Here is a 27,583-nt window from a genome sequence, read left to right on the forward strand (position 1 = left end):
GATGGAGTACTTGGATAGGATAGATTAGTACAAGATAGCATAGTTTCATTTGTGGAAAATCCTCTCTGATGAAGCTGTTGGAATCCTTTGAGGAGAATGTAAGTAGGATAAATAAAGGGGATGCAGTGGATGTTTTATATTTGGACTTTCAGAAGACCTTTGACAAGGTGCCACACACGAGGCTGCTTACCAAGTTAAGAGCCTATGGTATTACAGGAACATTACTAACATGGTTAGAGCATTGGCTGATTGGTAGGAGGTAGTGTGTGGGAATAAGAGGATCCTTTTCTGGTTGGCTGCCAGTGACTAGTGGTGTTCTTTATATGCTGTATATAAATGATTTAGCTGATGGTATAGGTGGCTTTGTTGCCAAGTTTGCAGATGATACAAGGATTGGTGGAAGGGCAGGTAGTGTTGAGAAAACAGGTAGGATGTAGAAGGGCTTAGTCAGATGGGGAGAATGGGGAAGAAAGTGGCAAATAAAATACAATGTTGGAAAATGCATGGTCATGCACTTTGGTAGTAGAAATAAATGTGAAGACTATTTTCTAAATAGGGAGGAAATGCAGGAATCTGAGAAGCAGAGGGACTTGGAAGTCCTTATGCAGAACACCTTGAAGGTTAACTTGCAGGTTGAGTTGGTGGTGAGGAATGCAAATGCAATGTTAGCATTCGTTTCAAGAGGTCTAGAATACAAGAGCAAGGATGTGCTGCTGATGCTTAATAAGGCACTGGTGAGGCATCACCTTGAGTAATGTGAACAGTTTTGGGCCCCTCATCTTAGAAGAGATGTGCTGGCATTGGAGAGGGTCCAGAGGAGGTTCAGAAGGATGATTCCAGCAATTAAAGGGTTATCATACAAGGAATGTTTGATGGTTCTGGGTCAGTACTCAGTGGAGTTCAGAAGGATGAGGGCTGAATCTCATTGAAACCTTTTGAATGTTGAAAGGCCTAGACAGAGTAGGTGTGGAAAGGATGTTTCCCATGGTTGGAGAGTCTAGGACGAGGGCCCAGCCTCAGGATAGAGAGGTGCCCTTTCAAAACAGAGATGCAGAGAAATTTACTTAGCCAAACTGTGTTGAATTTGTGAAACTTGTTGCCACATGCAGCTGTGGAGGCCAGTTCATTGGGTGTATTTAAGGCAGAGATCGATAGGTTCTTGATTGGACATGGCATCAAAAGTTACGGGGAGAAGGCTGGGAAATGGCATTGAGGAGGAGATAGAAATAAAGAACCAACCATGATTGAATGGTGGAGCAGACTTGATGGGCCAGATGGCCTAATTCTGCTCCTATGTCTTATGGTCTTATGGTCTAATGGCATTCTATACATGCATGAAGAATTGCATGAATAACTAGCGGAAGGGTAGAATCTCACACTTGTCAGCATTAAATTCCATTTGCCATTTTTCACCTGTTTTTTCCCAGCTGGTCCAGATCTTGCTGTACGCTTTGACAGACTTCCATGCTGTCCACTATGCTCCCAGTCTTGGTGTCATCCACAAATCTACTGATGTAGTTTACTACATTATCAGCTGGATCGTTGATATAGATGATAACAAACAAAGGAGCTACACAGATCCCTGCACACACCTCTAATCACAGCCCTCCAGTCAGACAGGCAGCCATCTGCTACCACTCTCTGATTTCTCCCGCAAAACCGATGTTTATATTTTATTTAAAGATAAAACACATTTCCGGGCCTTCCAGCTCAACAAGCTGCACTGTAGAGTAACCCATCTATTTAATACTAGACTAATCGCAGGACAATCATCAATTAACCTACCTGCTGGTTTGTCTTTGGACTATGGGAGAAAACCAGAGCGCCCAGGGGACACATACATGGTTCATGTGGTGAACTCCTTACAGATGGTGCCAGAACTGAACTCCAAACTCCAGAACAACCCAAGTTGTAATAGCATTGCACCAACCACTACACAAAGCGGTCAAATCCAGTTTACTACCTCACCCTGAATGCAAAGTGACTGAACCTTCTTGACCAGCTCACATTCATGACTTTGTCAAAGGTTCATATAGACAACATCCACTGTATTTCTTTCATTAGCTTTCTGGGTAACCTCCTCGAAAAATTCTAAGATTAGTTAGATACGGCCTCCCACGAACAAAGTTGACTATCCCTAATCAGGTCCTGTTCATCCAAATGCTTAAATATCCAGTCCCTTAGAATAACTTGCCCACTACTGATGTCAGGCTCACTGGCTTACTCCTAGAGCCCTTCCTGAACAACAGAACGATATTGCCTATCCTCCAATCCTCTGGCACCTCACCCATGAGATATGCACTTATTCTTCTAAACTCCAGTGGGTACAGTCCCAGAGCCACCAAATACTCCTTATATGTTGACCCTCTCATTTCTGGAACCATTCCAGTGAACCTTCTCTGGACCCTCTCCAATGCCAACACCTTTTTTCTTAGATAAGGGGCCCAAATCTGTTCACAATACTCCAAGTGTGGTCTGACAAATGCCTTTAAAGCTTTTGTATTCTAGTCCTCTCAAAATGAATGCTAACATTGCATTTACCTTCCTAACTACCAACTCAACCAGCAAGTTAACCTTCAGGAAATCCTGCACAAATATTCCCAAGTTCCCTTGCATCTCTGATTTTTGAAATCTTCTCCTCGTTTAGAAAATAGTCCACACCTTTATTCCTTCTGTCAAAGTGCATGGCCATACACTTCCTTATGCTATGTTCTATCTGCCACTTCTTTGCCCATTCCTTCAATCTGTTATAGTCTTTCTGCAGACATCCTGCTTCCTCAACACTGCCTGCCCCCTCATGGCCTACAGGGATGAGGTCCAGCACCTGGCCACGTGGTGTGCTGATAACAACCTGGCTCTTAACACTCAGAAGACCAAGGAGATCATTGTGGACTTCAGGCATGCTAGGAGCCACACTCCTGTCCCCATTTACATCAATGGAGCTGTAGTGGAGCATGTATCAAGCTTGAAATTCCTTGGTGTCCACATTTCTGATTATTTCACCTGGTCCCTGAACTCCTCCATCCTGATCAAAAAGGCACAACAGTGCCTTTATTTCCTGCAAAGCATCAAGAAAGCTCACCTCTGTCCCAGGATACTGATGGACTTTTACCGCTGTACCATTGAGAGCATACTCACCAACTGCATCTCAGTGTGGTATGGCAATTGTCCTGTATTGGACCACAAAGCACTCCAGCGTGTGGTGAAAACTGCCGAGCGGATTATCGGCATCCAGTTGCCCACCATTACAACATCTACCATAAACGCTGCCTGGGCAGGGTGAAAAGCATTATCAAGGATGCATCTCACCCTAACCATGGACTTTTTACTCTCCTCCTATCCGGTAGGCACTACAGGAGCCTCCACTCCCACACCAGCAGGCTCAGGACGAGGTTCTTCTCTGAGGCTGTGACCCTGCTGAACCTCACATCACAGCACTAAGTAGTATTGCACCCATATTGTACTGTCTCAGTACTTTTATATTTGTGTGCTGTAGCACTTACTTTTTATTCGCAGTTATTTTGTAAATAATACTATTCTTTTGCACTTCTGGTTAGATGCTAATTGTATTTCATTGGCTTTGTATCTGTACTCGGCACAATGACAATAAAGTTGAATCTAATCTATCTCTGTATCATCTGCAAACCTGACCACAAAGCTATCAATGTCTTCATCCAAATCACTGACATATAAAGTGAAATGAAGCAGTCCCAACAGAAGCCACTGTAGTAAACCACTAGTCACCAGCAGCCAACCAGAAAAGCCCCCTTTATTACCACTCTTAGTTTTCTGCCAGTCAGCCAATCCCCTATCCATACTAGTACCTTTCCGGTATTATCATGGACTCTTCTCATGTTAAGGCGCCTCATGTCTGCCTCCCTGTCCAAAATAAACAACTGAAAATCTAAATATACAACATCCACAGACTCTCATTTGTCTAGCCTGTTGTTATTTCCTCAAAGAATGCCAATAAATTTGTCAGAAAAAATTCTCATTGAGAAAATCATGCTGACATTGACCTATTTTATCGTGTGCCTCCAGGTACCTTGATACAATATCCTTAATAATAGAGTCCAACATCTTTCCAACCACTGAATTCAGGCTAATTGGCTTATAATTTCATATATTCACCAGCAGCCAATGAAAAAAGGTCCCATTATTTCCCACTCTATGACTCCTTCTATTTAGCCAATCTTTGCCAATCTTCTCCAATCTTCTATCCATGCTAGGATCTTTCCTGCAATATCATGGGCTCAAAGATGTTAAGTTGAGACTTTATAAAGCACTGGTGAGGCCTCACTTGGAGTATTGTAAGCAGTCTTGGTCCCCTTATCTTAGAAAGGATGTGCTGAAACTGGAGAGGGCTCAAAGGAGGTTCACAAAAATGATTCCAGGATTGAATGGCTTGTCACATGAAGAGCATTTGATGGCTCTGAGCCTGTATTCACTAGAATTCATAAGAATGAGTGGTGACCTCACTGAAAACTATCAAATGGTGAAATGTCCTGATGAGTGGATGTGGAAAGGATGTTTTCTATGGTGAGAAAGTCTAAGACCAGAGGACAAAGCCTCCAAATAGAGGGGGGGTCCTTTTAGAATGGAGATGTGGAGGAATTTCTTTAGCCAGAGAGTGGTGAATCTATGGAATTCTTTGCCACAGGCAGCTGTGGAGGCCAAGTCTTTATGTATATTTAAGGCAGAAGTTGATGGCTTCTTGATTGGTCAGGGAATGAAGGGACATGGGGAGAAGGCAAAAGATTGGGGCCAAGAGGAAAATTGGATCAGCCATGATGAAATGGTGGAGCAATGGGCCAAATAGCCTAATTCTGATCTTACATCTTATGTTCTTATGGTCTTACCTTTTTGAGCAAACTCATATGCAGTACCTTGTCAAAGGCCTTCTGGAAAACCAAGTATACAATGTCCACTGTTTGTCCTTTTTCTATCCTGCTTGTTATTTCCTCAAAGAATTTCAATGGATTTGTCAGGTAAGATTTCCTCATAAGAGATCCATGTTGACTTCAGCTATTTTATGATGTACCTCCAAATATCCCAAAACCACATCTTTACTAATAGACTCCAACAACTTCCCAACCACTGAAGTCAGGCTAGCTAGCCTATAATTTGTTTCTTCCACCTCCCTCCCTTCTTAAAGAGTGGAATGACTTTTTCTATTTTCCAGTCCCCTGAAACCATTTCAGAATCTAGTGATTCTTGAAAGATCATTCCTAATGCCTTCTCAATCTCTTCAGCTACTTCTTTCATAACACGGGTTGTAATCCATCTGGTCCAAGTGATTTACCTAAGTTCAGAACTTCCAGCTCACTAATCAAGCACCATTACATACACCAAATCCAGAAATGCCATTTCCATTAGTGAGTTCAACCACAAGTTGCTCTAGAAAGCCTTCTCATAGGCACTCTACAAACTCCCTTTTTGTGATCCAGCACCAACCTATTCAAAGCCCCCATGATTATCACAACATAGCCCTTTTTACATGCATTTTCTATCTCCCATTGAAATTGCTAGCCTACATCCTGATTATTGTTTGGGGACCTGTGTAAAACTCCCATCAGATTCTTTTCACACTTGCATTGTCTTAAATCTACCCAGAAAGCATCTACATCTTCTATGTCATCTCTTTCTAAGGATTTGATTTCATTTTTTATCAACAGAGTCACCCCACCCCCTCTGCCTCCCTTCCTGTACTTTTAATGCAATGTGTATCCTTGGATGTTAAACTCCCAACTATGATCTTCTGTCAGCCACGACTTAGAGATGCCCACAACATCAGACCTGCCAATCTCTAACTGCATTACAAGATCACCTACTTCATTCTGTATACTGTGTACATTCAAATATGACTCCTTCAGTCCTGTGTTCATTACATTTTTTGATTTTGGCTTCGCGTTACACTTTAGCTCACCCCTCTGACTATAGCACTGGATTTTATGGGAGCTTGTTCTTTGTAAATTGGTTTCTTTATTCAGCTATGACTTGGAATGAGAGGTGGCATTTTGCAGGTTCCAGTTTTTGGCTGAGATATTTAAAGTGACATCCTGCTTGCTTTCTCAGGTGAATATAAATGGCAACAGCCTGAGAAGAGAGGACATTCTGTGTTACTCTGCTATATACATACTGGGTAGTGAATGGCATTGTGTAGATGCAAGGGTTATTTTTAAATCCAGACATGTCACTCCACAGTATATTCCACAACATCATCATCAAGAAGACAGAACTGTAGTCATCACCTCAGCAGTGACGACTACAAAAGGAAAAGGAGGATGATTATAAGGAAACAAGGCTCAGAGACATTTTACTGCCAGCTCTCAGAGACAAACTCCTCAAAGAGCACTTAACAAATCAGCACCTCCATTCTTCAGAGGACCTTTGACTTCTAATATTTGTAGTCCAGAGAGAATGATTCATGATATCTTGGGTCTTAATTCTGTCTGACTCTTCTCCATTTTCAAATGGAATTCAAGTTGGAATTGTTTTATTATTGTTATGTGTACCAAGGTACAATGAAAAGCTTGTCTTACATTCTGGGAAGTCAAAGACAGTGAAAAAGCAAAAGAGAGGGCATATAATATAGCAAAAAGTAGTGAAAGTTGAAGGGTTGGGAAGCTTTTAAAAATCAACAGAAGGCAAAAATGAGAGAAAATATGAAATATGAAGGAAGGCTAGACAAAATATAAAAGAGGATACCAAAAGACTTTTCAAAAATACTAACACTAAAAAAAGAGGTGAGAGTGGATATTGGACCACTGGGAAATGAAGCTGGAGAAGTAGCAATTGGGGAATAAGAATGGTGAATGAACTCAATAAATTTTTTGTGCTCATCTTCACTATTCAAGACACCAGCGGTATGCCAGAAATTCAAGAGTTCTGGGGATACAAATGAGTGTAGTTACGATTACTAAGGAGAATGTGCATAGGAAGCTGAAAAGTCTGAAGGTAGATCAGTCTCATAGATCAGCTGGACTACACTCCAGGGTTTTGAAAAAGGTAACTGAAGAGATTATGGAGGCATTACAAGTGACCTTCCAAAATCACTCAATTCTGGAATTGTTCCTGAGGATTGGAAAATTGCAAATGCTACTCCGCTCTTTAAGAAAGGAGGAAGGTAAAAATCAGGAAACTATAGGCTAGTTTGCCTGTCTTCAGAGATTGGTAAGATGTTGGGGTCCATTAATAAAGATAAGGTTTCAGGGTACCTGGGAGCACATAGTAAAATCAGCCAAAGTCAGCATGGTTTCCTTAAGGGGAAATCTTGCCTGACAAATTTGTTGGAAGTCTTTAAGGGAATGCCAGACAGGATAGATAAAGTAGAGTCAGTGGATGTTGTTTACCTGAATTTTCAGAAGACTTTTGACAAGGTGACGCACATGAAGCTGCTAAACTGGTAAGAACCCATTGTATTACAAGAAAGATACTAGCATGGATGGAAGATTGGCTGATTGGCAGGTGGGGAAGAGTGGGAATGAAAGGGACCTTTTCTGGTTGGCTGCTGGTGACTACTGGTATTCCACAGCAGTCGGTCCTACATTTCATGATATATGTCAATAATTTGAATGACTGAGTCATAGCGTTGTAGTCAAGGTTGCCAATAATATAAAGGTAGGTGCAGGGACAGGTAGTGTAGAGGGAACAGGGAGCCTGCAGATGGAATTAGACAGATTAAGAGCATGGGCAAAGAAAGTGACAGTGTAGTGTATGGTCATGTACTTGGGTAGAAGGAATAAGGGAATAGACTATTTTCTAAATAGAGAGAAAATTCAAAAATCAGAGATGCAAAGGAACTTGAGATGTCTCATGCAGGATTCCCTTAAGGTTAACTTGCAGGTTGAACCAGTGGTAAAGAAGGCAAAGGCAAAGTTAGCATTCATTTTGAGATGGTTAGAATATAAAAGAAAGGATGCAATGCTGAGACTTCATAAGGGATTGGTCAGACTACATTGGAGTGTTGTGAGAAATTTTGGGATGTGTTGGCATTGGAGAAGGACTAAAGCAGTGGTCCCCAACCACTGGGCTGCAAAGCATGTGCTACCAGGCCGTGAGGAAACAATATGATTTGGCGATATGAAACAATATGAGTCAGCTGCAACTTTCCTCATTCCCTGTCACGCACTGTTGAACTTGAACACCTCCCCCCCCCACACACATTGGCCGGTCCACAAGAATATTGTCAGACACTGAAGTACTAGGGACAGGACTAGGATACAGGGAGATGGCTAGGACATGAACACGAAAACCGGGAACCTGGAACAGGACAGGACAAGAGAGCTAGGAGCCAGGACTTGGAGTCCAAGCCAGAGACTGGACAAGGACCCAGAACCTGGGTCTTGCCTCTGGCTCGGATCCCAGAACTAGGCAAGGACATGACTTGCAGGCAGGACAAGGATGGAGTCTTCAGGCTTGAGACTTGAGGTGACGCTAGAGACCAGAGACTTGAGGCGAGGCTTGAGACCAGAGGCTTGAAACTAGAGGCTAGAGACGAGACTAGAGACTTGAGGCGAGGCTTGAGACTAGAGACTTGAAGCGAGGCTAGACTAGAGGCTTGAGTCTTGGGGCCTTGAAACTTGGCTTGGGGCAAGGCTCAGCTAGAGACTTGAGGCAAGGCACAGCTAAAGACTCAAGGCGAGGCTCCGCTAGAGACTCAAGGCTCGGCTCGGCTAGAGACTCGAGCCGAGGCTTGGCTAGAGACTTGAGGCAAGGCCTGGCTAGAGGCTTGGGGTCTTGAAGCTCCTCCTGGGCAGGGCGCAGATCTCCACCCGAAGAAGGCAAGGGACAGGAAGGGACAGAACCAACCGCAGGGTAACAGCAATCTGGCCTGGCTTACCCGACGGAGGCAAGGGACAGGAAGGGACAGGACCCAACATAGGGTAACGGCAATCTGGCCTGGCTTACCCAACGAAAGCAAGGGACAGGAAGGGATAGGACCCACCGCAGGATAACAGCAATCTGGCCTGGCTTACCCGACAGAGGCAAGGGACAGGAGGGAGCTAGGTACAGGGTGGCTCCAGGACAAAACTGCGGGCGAGACGAGGTGAGAGTTACCAGCAAGACAAGGCAAGGCTTCAGGCAATGCAAGGCGAGACAAGAACTTCGAGCGAGGTGAGAGTTACCAGCAAGACAAGGCAAGGCTTCAGGCAATGCAAGGTGAGACAAGAACTTCAGGCGAGGCGAGAGTTACCGGCAAGACAAGGCAGGGCTTCAGGCGAGGAAACAAAAGGCATGGGAAGGGATGCAAGGAGTAAGGACAAGAACAATCCAGCAGCCGCGCCCTGGTCTCTGGAGGTATTTACGCAGCCAGCCCCAACCAGAATCAGCTGCCTCAGTTAGTGCTCAACAGGAACAGAAACAGGGTAGACAGGAAAACATGCAGCAAGGGTCGATAGACCGGACCGTGAACCAGAATGCGGACTTCACAGACCGGACCATAACAAAAAGATCTTGATACAGTGGATGAGGAGAGGATGTTTCATGTTGTGGAGAGAGTCTTGGATTCAAAATTTTGAGGATTATTTTGGGACAGATGTGGTACAAAGTATATTATTCTTGCTTCCATTGTGACATAATGGTAGATTATTTTAAAACCTTGCCTTTACGGTGGTTCCTGGACCCTTCAGCAACCTCTTTATCAGCTGCCAGTTAGACTTTCTGAAGGTGTCAGCCGAGGAGCAAATGTGTTCAGGGCAGCTAAGTATTGGCAAGGATGCTCCAAGACACATCATGGTGCAATAGATATGAGATCTGAATACTATGACCTAGAATCCAATTCATGAACACCATACACTCAGTGACCACTTTATTGGGCACTGTCTGTATCTAATAAAGTGGCCATGGAGTGTATGTTCAAGGTATTCTGCTGCTGTAACCCTTCCACTTCAATGTTTGTGTTGTGCATTCAGAGATTCCATTCTGCCCGCTACTGTTGTAACGTGTGCTTACTTGAGTTGTTATTGCATCCTCTCAGCTTGAACCAGTCTGGCTATTCTTCTGACAATTCTCATTAACTAGGTGTTTTTTGCCCACAGAACTGCTGCTCACTGGTTATTTTCTGTTTTTTCCTCCATTCTTTGTAAACTCTAGAGACTGTTGTCTGTGAAAATCCCAGGAGACCAAGAGTTTCTGAGATACTCAAACCACCCCATCTGGCACCAACAATCATTCTACGGTCAATGTTCCTTAAATCACATTTCTTCCCCATTCTGATGTTTTGTCTAGACAACAACTGAACCTCATGATTATGTCTGCATACTTCTATGCATTCAGTTGCTGCCACATGATTGGATGATTAGATATTTACATTAACATGTACATGTAATGATGTACTTACTAATGTGGCCACTGAGTGTATATTATATACCACAACGTCAGATTAAGTGCCAATAATCAGTATTTGCACTCTGAGCTTCATTGAACAATAGAAAACAACTAATAGATATTTGCTTATGTGCTGACCTCTTCATTTAACCACTGTGGAATTTTATTAAATTATTGGCATTCCCTTTGTTGTCCACTATCCAGTGAATTAAACGAAGATAACTAAAAAGGTAATACGCGGAGAAAAAATGTGGTACAAAGGTAAGAATATAAAGGAGGATAGTAAAAGCTTCTTTAGGTATGTGAAAAGGAAAAAAATAGTTAAGTCCAAAATTGGGCCCTTGAAGACAGAAAAGGGTGAATTTATTATGGGGAACAAGGAAATGGCAGACGAGTTGAATAGGTACTTTGGATCTGTCTTCAGTAGGGAAGACACAAACATCTCCCAGATGTAATAGTGGCCAAAGGACCCAGGGTAATGGATGAACTGAAGGAAATTTATATTAGGCAGGAAATAGTGTTGGATAGACTGTTGGATCTGAAGGCTGATAAGTCCCCAGAACCTGATGGTCTGCATCCCAGGGTACTTAAGGAGGTGGCTTTAGAAATCATGGATTCATTGGTAATCATTTTCCAATGTTCTATAGATTCAGGATCAGTTCCTGTGGATTGGAGGGTGGCTAATGTTGTCCCACTTTTCAAGAAAGGAGGGAAAGAGAAAACAGGGAATTATAGACCGGTTAGCCTGACGTCGGTGGTGGGAAAGATGCTGGAGTCAATTATAAAAGATGAAATTACGACACATCTGGATACCAGTAACAGGAAAGGTCCGAGTCAGCATGGATTTACGAAGGGGAAATTGTGCTTGACTAATCTTCTGGAATTTTTTGAGGATGTAACTATGAAAATGGACAAGGGAGAGCCAGTGGATGTAGTGTACCTGGACTTTCAGAAAGCCTTTGATAAAGTCCCACATAAGAGATTAGTGGGCAAAATCAGGGCACATGGTATTGGGGGCAGAGTACTGACATGGATTGAAAATTGGCTGGCTGACAGGAAACAAAGAGTAGCGATTAACAGGTCCCTTTCGGAATGGCAGGCGGAGACCAGTGGGGTACCGCAGGGTTCAGTGCTGGGATCGCAGTTGTTTACAATATACATTAATGATTTAGATGAAGGGATTAAAAGTAACATTAGCAAATTTGCAGATGACACAAAACTGGGTGGCAGTGTGAAATGTGAGGAGGATGTTATGAGAATGCAGGGTGACTTGGACAGGCTGGGTGTATGGGCGGGTGCATGGCAGATGCAGTTTAATGTGGATAAATGTGAGATTATCCATTTTGGTGGTAAGAACAGGAAGGCAGATTATTATCTAAATGGAGTCAAGTTAGGAAAAGGGGAAGTACAACGAGATCTAGGTGTTCTTGTACACCAGTCACTGAAAACAAGCATGCAGGTACAGCAGGCAGTGAAGAAAGCTAATGGCATGCTGGCCTTCATAACACAAAGAGGTCCTTCTGCAGCTGTACAGAGCCCTGGTGAGACCACACGTGGAGAATTGTGTGCAGGTTTGGTCTCCAAATTTGGGGAAGGACATTCTTGCTATTCAGGGAGTGCAATGTAGGTTCACAAGGTTAATTCCCGGGATGGTGGGACTGCCATATGTTGAAAGACTGGAGCTACTGGACTTTTATACACTGGAATTTAGAAGGATGAGAAGGGATCTGATTGAAACATATAAGACTATGAGGGGATTGGACACGCTGGAGGCAGGAAGCATGTTCCCGCTGACGGGTGAGTCCAGAACCAGAGGCCACAGTTTAAGAATAAGGGGTAGGCCATTTAGAATGGAGCTGAGGAAAAACTTTTTCACCCAGAGAGTGGTGGATAGGTGGAATGTGCTGCCCCAGAAGGCCAAATCTCTGGATGTTTTCAAGAAAGAGATGGATAGAGCTCTTAAAGATAGCAGAATCAAAGGTTATAGGGATAAGGCAGGAACTGGATACTGATTGTGGATGATCAGCCATGATCACAGTGAATGGCGGTGCTGGCTCGAAAGACCGAATGGCCTACTCCTGCACCTATTGTCTACTGAATTTATATTTAGTGAAATGAACAATATCAGTAAGGACACAAAATTTAATTTGCAGAATAATTAACATAATCCTTAGTAATCTGAAAGGCCTAGTATTATTCTGGGCAGTATAGTTGTTGAATCCCATGGGAAACAGATTAAGAATGTCCCAGCTCAAATTTCTGGGTTTTTTTGGCTTGTCCTTGAGAAATCTTACAAGTTCTATAACTAATTTCTTGTTTTAAATGCATCTTCATTTTATTTACACTGTAATCCGATGGAGAAACTCCAAGTGCTGAGGTTGTGAAGGATGCAAATATCCATTTGAGCGGACACCTGTTTGGTATTGTAATTTTAAAAAATCAGCTTGTGGATTCTTCCCTCAATAAGAACCAAATGAGATTTGGCACCTTTATCCTTCCTGTCACTCTCCAAATATTTGCAGACACCCATAGCAGTCTAGACCAGTCACATAGGAATATATCTGGGACCAGGCCCTTGGAATTCAGTATCCTAAAAATTTTGACTCCAGTAAGAACATGTACCTAGACAACCCCATAAAAAACTTCAAGATCATACCTATCTGAGGTGGTCCAGTCCTTCTTTGCAAGTTTGCATATCTGTTTTTTTTTTACATATTTTCTCAAGGGAACAATTTCTCTTCCTTATCATTCATTAATAAATTCTGCTATGTCTGTATGGGTACTATCATTGTTTAAAGTTGAGTTGATACACAATATAGAAAATGAGTTGTACAGACAAACCCCAGAGGATATAAAATTATTTTCTAGCTTGGCAGCTAGATTGTGTAGTCTTGTAAAGCTCAGTGATAATTTTGAACAAACAGTTTTTGCTTGCCAGCTCTGAGATATGCAGCAAATACTAGAATATGTTACCCTCTGGCTGTATAGCCTCACAGAGTCAATTACTCATGAATGTGATGCAGCAGAGTTTTAGTGTCAGTAGGCTGACTATTCAGAAACACATATATGGTTTGAGTATGAATCAATACCGATCATTATTTGAAAATTGAGGGCAGATTGATCTGAATTTTTTTAAAGGAACTCCATGTGCACGGATGTAAGAAAATGTTTCTTTAACCCTGTGCAATCACCCTCTTAATAACTGTCTGGCTCTATTACGGAAAAGTAGGCTAAAATCAGTGCAGAAAAGTAACAGCTTTATTTGCAGGCTATATATAGAATGATAGATGGGCAGGGAAGCACAAAGCACAAAAATTGTCAGAAATTTCAGACAGAGTCCTATTCTGATAATTTGTGCATATGAATTTAATTCCCCAGATTATATTTCTGCCTAATATTATACACCTGCTATAGAAGATACATCCTGATTATTGCATAGCAAACTAGTGACATTTAATAACATAAGAACACTACAAATAGGAGTATGCCACTTGGCCCCATAAGCCTTCTCTACTCTTCATCAAGATCAAGATCATAGTTGATCTTTTAACTCAGTACTATTGTTCTGCATAACATTTATATATCTTGATTTCCTTAATATCTAGTACCATTAGTCATCCACTATACCCTAAAAGAACCAACATGTCGGTGAAAATATATTTGCAGAACTATAAACCTATTGATTCAATTCCAATTTATAAGGTCACATAAATATCTAATATTCCATATAAAAACATCTTATTCCAATGATTAGATTCAGTTTTGTAGCACACAGGTATCTGGTATTCTCAGAGGAAACATTTGTGAGGGTTTTATTTTTGTTCATGCAGTGAGTTGTGGGAATGGCTTGTTAAAAAGATTGATTTGCTGGATATAAAATTAGATAATATGATTCTACATCCTGATATACACTGTGAGCAATAGAGGACATTGGAACTTCAACATTTATTTTAAGTTGTAAACCCTACCTGAGCCTCTTAGTGAATTTTCAGCCAGTAAGCCTCTCGAGGATATACTTTATTTCAATAAATAAATAATCTAAGCTCCTCAACTAGATCACAGTGATATTTAATATCTTTACACAAATGAGATTACTGTCAGTATCTCTATTTCACTACTTTTATTTGTAGTCCTTTTCCTTACTGGTTTATTTTATCCCATTTCCTTTTTTGGATTCATTGAGTCCTTTATTTCTAATTCTGCTGAAACATGGACAACCAAATAATTAATCTTTCTTAATGTTATTAAATATCCCACATGTTTCTCTTTTAGTTAGTCCATTCCCCAGATCTGTTACTCCATATTGAAACCATCTTTCAGGTACAGGTTCCAGTCTATAACACTTCTAGTGCGATGATATCATAAATATTATGATCCAAAGTTATTAGATTATGTACCTCACTTCTCTAACTTCACCCACATAAAACTAAAGTTTTAAGGGCGGAAGTATGATGTGGATTAGTGAGAATCTGTGGAGCGTAGAGCAACACTGAAGTCTTTTGCAGAAGTCTTCCTCCTCTTCTGCAACTTCCTGTTCTTTGACTTTGCAATCTGTGTTTTTGGCCTGTTCTATTTTGCTTCACATTTCCAGTGTTTTGCTTTATACTTCCTTGATTAATAAATGCAAAATAACTTCCAGTTTCTCCTTCTGGGCTTGAGTCTAACTCTCACTGTGTACTGTGGCATCTTGAATTCTCCTTCATGTCTCCTTGTGACTGTATGATATCCTTGGTGTGCTGACATTTCATTTTAGCAGCTGCGCAACACACACGTGATCTGAGGTTCTTGTAGGCTCATTATTTGAAATGGTCTTTGTAAGTTGCAATTACTTTCTTTGTCTTTTTTACCTTTCAGGAAAGGAGGACAATAGGACAGAATTCTGGATTGCAACTAACTCCTGTAATTTAAGTATATTCATAAATTTCTCTTATTCCGCAAAACTTTTTAGTAGATATCTGTCATATTCATATTCTTATTTCATTTGCATCTTCCTGTTCCAAAGTAGTCTTTCCTGGATTAGTGTCTGCAGATTACTTCATTTTTTGTCGCTCCTGCAATCTACAAGCTTTTAAAAATTAGTAACACCTTTCAGTTTTTGTTCCCTTAAGTCTTTTAAGCCCTTCCCTCCTCAGCCCATTATATTTGAAATAATATATATATGTATCATTCTCTAACTCTTGCCAAGGCTTGCCAGCTTTGAGGATTCTATTAGCCAGATGTTGGGTAGGATGACTTCATTGCCTAGAGGTTAGAGTTTGACATTTTTTTTGGAAACCACTGACATCTATTCTAATCTCCTGAAGATTAAGAAAAAGTATGCTAAAATCAGCATTATTGAATTACACATGCACCCTGGAACACCTAGATCAGGGGTTCCCAACCTTTTTTACGCCATTGACCAAGGAGTCCATGAATCCTAGGTTGGGAACCCCTGGCTTAGATGATGTGCTCATAGTTGCCACATTATCTGCTCCACAATCCCGCTGCTACCCATATCTGTATGAGATTCCTCTGGGTGCTCCGGTTTCCTCCCACAGTCCAAAGACATACTGTATGGTAGGTTGATTGGTCATTGTACATTGTCCCGTGATTAGGCTAGGAATAAATCTGGAGATTGCTGGGTAGCACAGCTCAAAGGGCTGGAAGGGCCTGTTATAAACCTACTGGGAGGGAGGAAGACTTGCTGCTCACCACCATGTCTGTACTATTTCTCCATGTGAAGAATTTGAGCTCTGCATCCAGCTCTTGACGACGAACATGCAAGTCTAATTTTTGCACATTGATTGGTGGGCAAAATTTGTGAGATCTGTATTTTCGACTAATTTGCAGGTCAGCGATTTCCGTGTGCTGCTCAAGATGCATCTTTATCAAGAGGTCATGATCTGTGAAGAGAGTGCTTCTGATTAAACGTCCACTAAGCTAACCATCTGACAGCAAGGTTTGGAGATGCCATGTGCAAAACACCAATGTATTCGTGTAAACCTTTTAATGGCTTCTTTTTTTCCCCAAAACCCTTTCCAGTGTGCTTCTAGTGATTTTCTGAGTGGACTGCAGATGTTTCACCCAAAAGCACCAGTGTCAGTTGGCATTGGAGGAAACATGCAACAACTGTTCAAATGCTAACAGGCAAACCTCTGCCTTGCATGCAATTCCCCAGTGGATGCTGATGGGCTTGGAAATGATCACCAGAACATTCCAAAAGTAAATGAAACAGTTTTGTTTGTCATTTTTGCAGAAGAATCATATGCAAGTAGGTCGGAAACATTCTCTCAAATAGATTAAGAAAATCACCTTGGACAGAATTGCTGGACATTACTCTCACTTGGATTTCATTTTTAAAGGAGCAGACTTATACTCTGTCCTCTACAAGAGCAATTGTGCTTGATGGATGGGACATAGCTAAGAGAAAAAACAAAAACAAAAGAGGAGGAAAAATATCAAACTGGGCAAATGGGAACAGAAGCTAAACAATTTTTAAAGAAAGCACAGAACATAGAACAGCCAATACAGGCCCTTCAGCCCACAATGTTAGAAAAAAATATAGAAAACATAGAAAACCTACAGCACAATACAGGCCCTTGGGCCCACAAAGCTGTGCCAATTATGTCCTTACCTTAGAAATTACCTAGGGTTACCCATAGTCCTCTATTTTTCTAAACTCCAGGTACCTATCCAGGAGTCTGTTAAATGACCCTGTCGTATCCGCCTCCACCACTGTCGCCGGCAGCCCATTCCACGCACTCACCACTCTCTGCGTAAATAACTTACCGCTGACATCTCCTCTGTACCTACTCCCAAGCACCTTAAAACTATACACTCTCGCGCTAGCCATTTCAGCCCTGGGAAAAAGCCTCTGATTATCCACACGATCAATGCCTCTCATTACCTCATACACCTCTATCAGGTCACCTCTCACCTCTGTCTCTCCAAGGAGAAAGGTCAATTTCACTCAACCTATTCTAATAAGGAATGCTCCCCAATCCAGGCAACATCCTTGTAGTTCTCCTCTGCACCATTTCTATTGGTTCCACATCCTTCCTGTAGTGAGCTGACCAGAACTGAGCACAGTACCCCAAGTGGGGTCTAACCGGGGTCCTATATAGCCGCATCATTACCTCTCTGCTCCTAAACTCCCCTAAACTGTAAGTTTTCTTAACCACAGAGTCAACCTGCACAGCAGCTTTGAGTGTCCTAAGATCCCTCTGATCCTCCACACTGCCAAGAGTCTTACCATTAATACTACATTCTGCCATCATATTTGACCTACCAAAATGAACCATTTCACACTTATCTGGGTTGAACTCCATCCGCCACTTCTCAGCCCAGTTTTGCATCCTATCAATGTCCTGCTGTAACCTCTGACAGACCTCCACACTATCCAGAACACCCCCAACCTTTGTGTCATCAACAAATTTACTAACCTATCCTTCACTTCCTCATCCAGGTCAGTTATAAAAATCACAAAGAGTAGAGGTCCCAGAACAGATCCCTGAGGCACACCACTGGTCACCGACCTCCATGCAGAATATGTCTTATCTACAACCACTCTTTGCCTCTGTGGGCAAGCCAGTTCTGGATCCACAAAGCAATGTCCCGTAGGATCCCATGCCTCCTTACTTTCTCAATAAGTCTTGCAGGGGGTACCTTATCAAATGCCTTGCTGAAATCCATATACACTACATCTACTGCTCTACCTATATCAACCTGTTTAGTCACATCCTCAAAAAACTCAATCATGCTCGTAAGGCACAACCTGCCTTCGGCAAAGCTATGATGACTATTCCTAATCATATTATGCCTCTCCAAATGTTCATAAATCCTGCCTTTCAGGATCTTCTCCTTCAACTTACCAACTACTGAAGTAAGACTCACTTGCCTATAATTTCCTGGGCTATCTCTACTCCCTTTCTTGAATAAGGGAAGAACATCCACAACCCTCCAAACCTCCTGAACCTCTCCCGGCCTCATTGATGATGCAAAGATTATTGCCATAGGCTCAGCAATCTCTTCCCTCACCTCCCACAGTAGTCTGGGGTACATCTCGTCCAGTCCCGGTGACTTATCCAACTTGATGCTTTCCAAAAGCTCCAGCACATCCTCTTTCTTAATATCTACATGCTCAAGCTTTTCAGTCTGCTGAAAGTCATCCCTACAATCGTCAAGATCCTTTTCCGTAGTTAATACTGAAGGAAAGTATTCATTAAGTACCTCTGCTATCTCCTCTGGTTCCATACACACTTTTCCACTATCACACTTGATTGGTCCTATTCTCTCACGTCTTATCCTCTTGCTCTTCACATACTTGTAGAATGCCTTGGGGTTTTCCTTAATCCTGTCTGCCAAGGCCTTCTCGTGGCCCCTTCTGGCTCTCCTAATTTCATTCTTCCGCTCCTTCCTGCTAGCCTTATAATCTTCTAGATCTCTATAATTACCTAGTTTTTTGAACCTTTCTTAAGCTTTTCTTTTCTTCTTGACTAGATTTACAACAGCCTTTGTACACCACGGTTCCTGTACCCTACCATCCTTTCCCTGTCTGATTGGAATGTACCTCTGTAGAATTCCACACAAATATCGCCTGAACATTTGCCACATTTCTTCTGTACGTTTCCCTGAGAACATCTGTTCCCAATTTATGCTTCCACGTTCCTGCCTGAAAGCCTCATATTTCTGCTTACTCCAATTAAACTGTCTCCTAACCTATCTGTTCCTATCCCTCTCCAATGCTATGGTAAAGGGGTTAAAACTGTGATCACAGTCTCCAACATGCTCTCCCACTGAGAGATCTGACACCTGACCAGGTCCATCTCCCAATACCAGATCAAGTACAGCCTCTCCTCTTGTCAGCTTATCTACATATTGTGTCAAGAAACCTTCCTGAACACACCTAACAAACTCTACCCCATCTAAACCCCTTGCTCTAGGGAGAAGCCAATTGATATTTGGGAAATTAAATCTCCCACCACGACAACCCTGTTATTATTACACCTTTCCAGAATCTGTCTCCCTATCTGCTCCTTGACGTCCCTGTTACAATTGGGTGGTCTATAAAAAACACCCAGCAGAGTTATTGACCCCTACCTGTTCCTAACTTCCACCCACAGAGACTCCATAGACAATCTCTCCATGACTTCCTCCTTTTCTGCAGCCCTGACACTATCTCTGATCAGCAGTGCCACACCCCCACCTTTTTTGCCTCCCTCCCTGTCCTTTCTGAAACATCTAAAGCCTGGCACTCGAAGTAACCATTCCTGCCTCTGAGCCATCCAAGTCTCCGTAATGGCCACGACATCATTGCTCCAAGTACTGATCCACGCTCTAAGCTCATCCACTTTGTTCATAATACTATTTGCATTAAAATAGACACATCTCAAACCATTGACCTGAGTACGTCCCTTCTCTATCACCCGCTTATCCTCCCTCTCACACTGTCTCCAAGCTTTCTCTATTTGTGAGCCAACTGCCTCTTCCTCCATCTCTTCAGTTCGGTTCCTACCCCCCAGCAATTCTAGTTTAAACTCTCCCCAATAGCCTTAGCAAACTTCTTCGCGAAGATATTGATCCCCTTGGGATTCAAGTGTAACCCATCCTTTTTGTACAGGTCCCACCTGCCCCAAAAGGAGTCCCAATGATCCAGAAATCTGAATCCCTGCCCCCGCTCCAATTCCTCAGCCATGCATTTATCCTCTACCTCATTCTATTCCTATACTCACTGTCACGTGGCACAGGCAGTAGTCCCGAGATTATTACCTTTGTGGTCCTGCTTCTCAACTTCTTTCCTAACTCCCTGTAGTCTGCTTTCACGACCTCCTTGCTTTTCCTACCTATGTTGTTGGTACCAATATGTACCACAACCTCTGGCTGTTCTCCTTCCCACTTCAGGATATCGTGGACGCAATCAGAAAGATCCCGGATGCTCATCCTATCCTCATAAAACATGTTCATGTCTGAGGCAGCATCCTAGTAAATCTACTCTGTACCCTTTCTAAAGCTTCCATATCCTTCCAATAATGAGGCGACTAGAACTGAACATAATACTGCAAGTACAGAGTCACCTGATTTATAAAACTGCAACAGTATCTCACAGCTCTTGAACTCAGTACCCCATCTAATGATGACTAACACATCATAAGCCTTCTTAATCAACCTATCAAATTGCTCTGTGACTTTGAGGAGTTTATGGACAAGGACACTTTTCCTCCTCACTGCTAAGAACCCCGCCATTAACCCTGGAGTCTGCCTTCAAGTATGATCTTCCTAAGTGAATACTAGGTTGAACTGCATCTGCCACTTACCTGCCCAGCTCTACATCCTACCAATGACTCAATTTAACCTACGACAACCTTCTACACTATCCACAACGCTACTGAGCTTTGTGTCATCTGTAACCTTACTAACTTACCCTTCCATTTCTTCAACCAAGTCATTTATAAAAATCAAAAAAAGCAGGGATCCCAGAACAGATCCCTGCAGAACACCACTGGTCACTGATCTCCAAGCAGAATACGCTTAACCTACTACCATCCTCTACCAATTCTGAATTCACACAGTTAAGAGTCGCTGGACTCCATGCCTCCTGACTTTCAAATTCAAGTTCAAGTTAATTGTCACACAACTATATACATAGATACCATGAAATGGAACAATATTCCTCTGGACCAAGATGCACAACACAGTACGTATAACTCACACACAACACAACGGCAATATTACTCTAACTAAGTTAACAAATAATAAGGTACATTTATAAAAATTCACTACAATAAGCTTCACTTATAACAGTTCTCTGCACTGTCTGAATTAGCCTACCAAGGGAAACCTCGTCAGCTGCATTACCAAAATCCATATACACCACATCCACTGCTCTGTCTTCATCAATATGTTTTGTCGCTTCCTCAAAAAATTCAGTCAGGCTTGTGACCCATGACCTGCACCTCAGAAAGCCATGTTGGCTATCCCTAATCAGACCCTGCTTTTCAAATGCTTGCAATTCCTGTCCCTAAGAATCCTCTCCAATAGTTTGCCCACCACTGACGTAATACTTACTGGTCTATAATTTCCAGGGTTATCCCTATTACCTTTCTTGAACAAAGGAAAACCATTGGCAGCATTCAAGCAGCAGCAAGAATTATTTTGAAAACTCTTGTCATGAATTTAATCGTTGTGAGGCATGTTGTACTCTGCCTCTGAAATCTAGTTCGAAGGAATGTATGCAGGCAAATTTCAAGTTGAGTACAATGAATATATACTGCCATACCATATGTTTAATTTTATTTTGTGAAATTGCAAAATGATTGAGTTTTGTTTGTGGATCTTCTGCAGGTGAAATTATGAGAATTCTAACCTACTGGAATTTATTGTGAGCTTTTGGAAGAAAATGTTGGGAGAACTTGCACCAATTGTCATTGAGGGATCAGAGGTGGAAAGCTGACCAACTTTAATTTCCTTGGTGTCAGCATCTCAGAGTATCTATCTTAGGCCCAACACATTGATGCAGTTCAATTCACATGCTGGCAGTTCAAATTTATTTGGAGTTTGAGTAGCTTTTGTATATCACCTAAGAATTTTGCTATGGATGTATAGTGTAGTGCAGAGCATAAAACATAGAACATAGAGTAGTACAGCACAGTACAGGCCGTTCGGCCCACATTATTGTGCTGGCCCTCAAACCTTGCCTCCCATATAACCCCCCACCTTAAATTCCTCCATATACCTGTCTAGTAGTCTCTTAAATTTCACTAGTGTATCTGCCTCCACCACTGACTCAGGCAGGGTATTCCATGCACCAACCACTCTCTGAGTAAAAAACCTTCCTCTAATATCCCCCTTGAACTTCCCACCCCTTACCTTAAAGCCATGTCCTCTTGTATTGAGCAGTGATGCCCTGGGGAAGAGGTGCTGGGTGCTGACTATCCACTCTATTTATTCCTCTTAATATCTTGTATACCTCTGTCATGTCTCCTCTCATCCTCCTTCTCTCCAGAGAGTAAAGCCCTAGCTCCCTTAATCTCTGATCATAATGCATACTTTCTAAACCAGGCAGCATCCTGGTAAATCTCCTCTGTACCCTTTCCAATGCTTCCACATCCTTCCTATAGTGAGGTGACCAGAACTGGACACAATACTCCAAGGGTGGCCTAACCAGAGTTTTATAGAGCTGCATCATTACATCGCGACTCTTAAACTCTATCCCTCGACTTATGAAAGCTAACACCCCATAAACTTTCTTAACTACCCTATCTACCTGTGAGGCAACTTTCAGGGATCTGTGGACATGTACCCCCTGATCTCTCTGCTCCTCCACACTACCAAGTATCCTGCCGTTTACTTTGTACTCTGCCTTAGAGTTTGTCCTTCCAAAGTGTACCACCTCACACTTCTCCGGGTTGAACTCCATCTGCCACTTTTCAGCCCACTTCTGCAACCCATCAATGTCTCTCTGCAATTTTCAACAATTATCTACACTATCCACAACACCATCAATCTTTGTGTCATCTGTAAACTTGCCAACCCACCCTTCTACCCATACTGACTCACAGCCTAGAATGGCAGCGCCAATGCGCAGGATCGCTGGAGGCTGTAGAGGGTTATACAGTCAGCCAGCTCCATCCTAGGCGCAGTCTACTCCACCATCCAAAAATTCTTCAAGAGGTTGGTGCCTTAAGAGGTCACCATCCATTACTCTAAACCTTCACCATCTGGAACATGCCCTCTTCTCAATACCGCTATCAAAGCAGTCAGTACAGGAGCCAGAAAACTCACGTTCAACAATTCAGACATGGCTTCTTCCCTTCAGCTATCAGATTTCTGAATGGTTTATGAAGCCATGAACACTACATTGTTATTCCTTTTTTGCACTAATTACTTATTTTGCAATTTATAGTGATTTTACGGCTTTCTATTGAGCTGATGCCGAGAAGAAACAAAGTTCACATCATAACACAGTGATAATAAAACTGATCCTGATTCTGATTTTGTACATGTGAATATGAACTGAGGGCCATATGTGATGTTAAATGATCTTTTAGTGTATGAGCACTTCCCCTCTTCAATCATCGATCTCATCCATGCGCTCAGTGGAAAGTTAAACTTCCCTGCACTCCATCATGGCCAACGTTGTCAAACAAACCATAACTATGGCTAGAGTGAATTCTGCTCCTTGCAAAACCTCATAAACCTGCGTCTGCTTGGAAGACTTTCCAGCAGCATGTTATTTTATTCGATGATCCCTGACTTGAAATTATGTGGTTAGAAGAACATGATGAAGTACAAATAAGCAAATGAAAATGTAGAAACCCGGTTGGAGAATTTTCACCTTTATTTCTTGGGTGGCAAACTAGCTCTTTGGATCACCCCTACCCCCATCCAATCCCATCCCCTGATCCCATTACAGATTCCCATTTATTTTTACTTCCCTCTTCATCTCTTTAAGAACCTGCGTCTTAGTGACATTTGGTTTTGTGGGTTTGAACCCCACTTCAGTTCCTGACAGGAGAGGCCATGGCTCTGGTATTAACTTTGGGCATGTTCTGCAGGGTGGATAAAAGGTGATGCAGAAACTTAACTTCCGCTAATACCTAAAAAACCAAACTCTTTTTAAGCTAAGAAGCTAAGTTTCCAGTCAATTTGTTGCCACAATCAGTAACATATCTATTGCTCGCAGGCAACTTCAAGTGAGACAGTCAGGTATATTTAAACAATATGTGATTGCACCTCTCCAGTAATTATGGAATAAACTGAGATAAATGCACATAGAAAACCAATACATGAACTAAGGCAAAAATAATGAGCTCAGAACTTAATGGCGCACTGCTTGTGGTAACAACCACGCAAACATTAGGTCAAGACAGTGTTCATACAGCTAATAACTCCCTGTTGTTTAGTAAGCAAAGCATAATGCTTACAGTACTTGTCATGTTACGCTATCACCTTGGAAGGACATATACCTGTGTGAGGCAGACTCCATGTCTTGGGATAGCAGTGCACTGGAGTGCAAAGTGGGAGATGACGCTAATATCAGATGTCACAGTTTGAAAAGAGATGGTTGTATAAATATTGGGGTGCATGGTGATATTTCCAACAATAGACAGTGCTGCCAAAACAACATCCTAAAAGAAGCAAAGGAACCTCTTGTTTTGCACCCAATTATATTTGAAACTGAAGACCTATAAGCTCTAAGAGAAAATAACTCAAAAATTAAGTATCACTCTATAGCATCTGACTTGTAAATCCTACGCAACCTCCTTAATTACTGTCAGTGTGAGATCCTTTTCCCTGGTTCAAACTTGTGAGTGAGCCTCGTTAGTGTACGTTCCTTCAGGAAATGTGCCTTGCTTTTCCTTGGGCCTTGGCAGGCAGGTTGGTGCCAATGAAACTGCTGGTGTATTGACATAACTATATGCTACCAATGGTTCAGGAGTTTCCTTGCTCCAAGCAATTAAATATTCTCCATCCTGAAAATTTGATGTTATTGAGTGAGAAATAATGAATTAGTTTAACCATTTTCTTCAGTTATCTCTGATTCTTGTTCAGATGAGCTAAGTTTATTGACATTGTTACCAGCATTAAGTACAGATCTGTGCTAATATTTAGCAGGGTGGTTTAAAGTTGCTTGGCAACTTGAATATGGTTATCTGAACAATGTTTACACAGCCGTATAGATGTTGGATAGCAATTCCATGTCAATGTCTCTCACAGGGGTCACGTAACATTTTGCAGATCAGCACTGATTACAATTTTGGCCTGACTTATCTGTGGCTAAAGAAATGTCTGTAATTATCATACTTCTCCTACTGCATTTTAAGTTATTTAATCCATAGGAACTCCTTCCAAATTTTACTCACACATCTTCAACAAGATGTTGTAGCCACAAATACTGATAAACATTTCATTAATCACAGATTGTATTCAGAACATTTCTGCTCAGAGTAGCCTGTTGTTATACCCTGTGCTATAGTTTACCCATTCTGCCTCTGAAGTTGCACCCTTTATCTAAATTTAACAATAAATCCATGGGGGCAGCATCGACTATTGAGCAGAGCTTGGATGAGTTGCTCATGATTGGAGTATAAAACAACCTGGTCAACTATACTCCTCAAGTAAACAAAAGGTATAATCATTATTGAGGACGTTAATATCTTCTGTGAGAGATCATCTGCAAATTAAAATACCTGGTACTCAAGAGTAGAAAAACCTTTAATAGTGGAAAATGCCATGATCTTTTTAACTGTCCAAAAATACTTTGTTAATACATCTCTTAACTTTTAGAGCACGTATGTTTAATGGTGAGTCGGTTGGGATCCCAGACTCTCTGAAATGGTGACATCATAGCAAGTTAAATTATCTGTGATGGATTTCATAAGGCAGATGATTTCTAATACCATCTCCAGAAGAGGTATCTGGGTAAGTCATTCAGACCTGTGCTGATCAACTGGCTGGAGTGTTCACTGAGATCTTTAATCTCTCACTTCAGCAGTTTTAAGCAGGCTTCAATTATACCAGTGCTCAGGAAGAGTGTGGTGACATGTCTCAATGATAATCACAGTAGAATAGCAACAACTTCTCACTCAGTGCCAACAAAACCCAAGAACCGATTGTAGACTTCAGGAGAGGGAAAACAGAGGTCCATGAGAGAGTACTCATCAGAGGAGCAGAGGTGGAGAGGGTCAGTAACTTTAAATTCCTGGGTGTCACCATCTCAAAGGACCTGTTCTGGACACATCATATAAAGGTAATTGCAAAAAAAACACAACAGTCCTTCTACTTCCCTAGCAGACAGTGGGGATTCAGCACGTCATCAAAATCCTTGACAAAAATCCATAGATGTGCCGTAGAAAGTGTATTGATTGGTTGCATTGCGGCCTGGCATGGGAACACCAATGCTTTTAAGCAGAAATTCCGACAAAAAGTAGTGGATTCAGCCCGGTACATCATGGGTAAAGCCCTCCCAACCAGTGAGCACATCTACATGAAACATTGCCACAGAAAAGCAGCGTCCATCATCAAAGATCCCGACCACCCAGGCCATGCTCTTTTCTCACTGCTGCCATCAGGTAGAAGGTGCAAGTGGCTCAGGACTCACACCACCAGGTTCAAGAATAGTTACTACCACTCAACCATCAAGGCTGTGAACAAAAAGGGGATAACTACTCTCATTCTATTTCTGGTGTTTCCACAACCAATGATCTCTCTTTAAGGATTCTTTATCTTGCTATTTCATGCTTGTGTTATTTACTTCTATTTGTTTCTATTTGCACGTGCACAGTTTGTTGTTCACTGATCCTGTTTACAGTTACTATTCAATAGATTTGCTGAGTATGCCCACAGGAAAAGGAATCTCAGGGTTGCATGAGGTGGCATGTATGTACTCTGATAATAAATTTTACTTTGAAGTTTGAACATACACAATGATGAATTGTTTTGAAAGGTTGGTGATGAAACATTGCGTCTTCTGCCTGAGAAGCAACTTAGATCTGTTCCAATTTGCCTACCGGAGCAACAGGTCCACAGAAGATGCTATTTCACTGGCTTTTCACTTAACCTTGGAACATGCGGACATCAAAAATGTATACATCAGGATGCTCTTTATCGACTACAGCTCAGCATTCAGAACCAAGACCTTGGCCTCAATACCTCCTTCTGCAATTGAATCTTTGATTTCCTCACTAGCAGACCCCCAGTCAGTTAGGATTGGCGACATCTCCTCCACAATCTCAATCAGCACAGGTACACCTCAAGTCTGTGTGCTTAGCCCCCTGCTCTACACACTTTACACTTAGGACTGTATGGCAAAGCCATAGCTCTGATGCCTTACTCAAGTTTGTTGATTATCCCACTGTTGTGGGATGACTCAAAGGTGGTGATGAATCAGCATACTGGAGGGAGATTGAAAATCTGTCTGAATGGTACCATAACAACAACCTCTTACTCAATGTCAGCAAGACCAAGGAGCTGATTATTGACTTCAGGAGAAGGAAACCAGAGTCTGTGAGCCAGCCTTCATTGGAGGATCTGATGTGGAGAGGGTTAGCGACTTTAAATTCTTTGGTATTATTATTTCAGAGTATCTACCCTGGGCCCAGCACATAAGTGCAATTATGACTAAAACACAGAAGTGCTTCTACTTCTGTAGGAGTCTGTGAAGATTCAGCATGACATCTGAAACTTTGACAAGCTTTTGTAGATGTGTGATGGAGAGTATATTGACTGGCTGCATCACAGCCTGGTATGGAAGCACGAGTGCTCTTGAATGGAAACT

General features: G+C 41.9%; 1 long non-coding RNA gene across 1 annotated transcript in view; it reads left to right on the forward strand.

The window, feature by feature from the left end:
- Positions 1 to 25,657, forward strand: part of LOC140204569 (uncharacterized) — a 97,154-nt gene extending 71,497 nt beyond the window's left edge. The window contains exons 2-3 of the long non-coding RNA XR_011887672.1: positions 16,159 to 16,267; positions 25,594 to 25,657. This is a non-coding gene — a long non-coding RNA (uncharacterized lncRNA). The remainder of the gene's footprint in view (positions 1 to 16,158; positions 16,268 to 25,593) is intronic.
- The last annotated feature ends 1,926 nt before the right edge of the window (positions 25,658 to 27,583 follow it).

The sequence above is a fragment of the Mobula birostris genome, chromosome 10 (genome assembly GCF_030028105.1).
Source record: "Mobula birostris isolate sMobBir1 chromosome 10, sMobBir1.hap1, whole genome shotgun sequence".
Lineage (NCBI taxonomy): Eukaryota > Metazoa > Chordata > Chondrichthyes > Myliobatiformes > Myliobatidae > Mobula > Mobula birostris.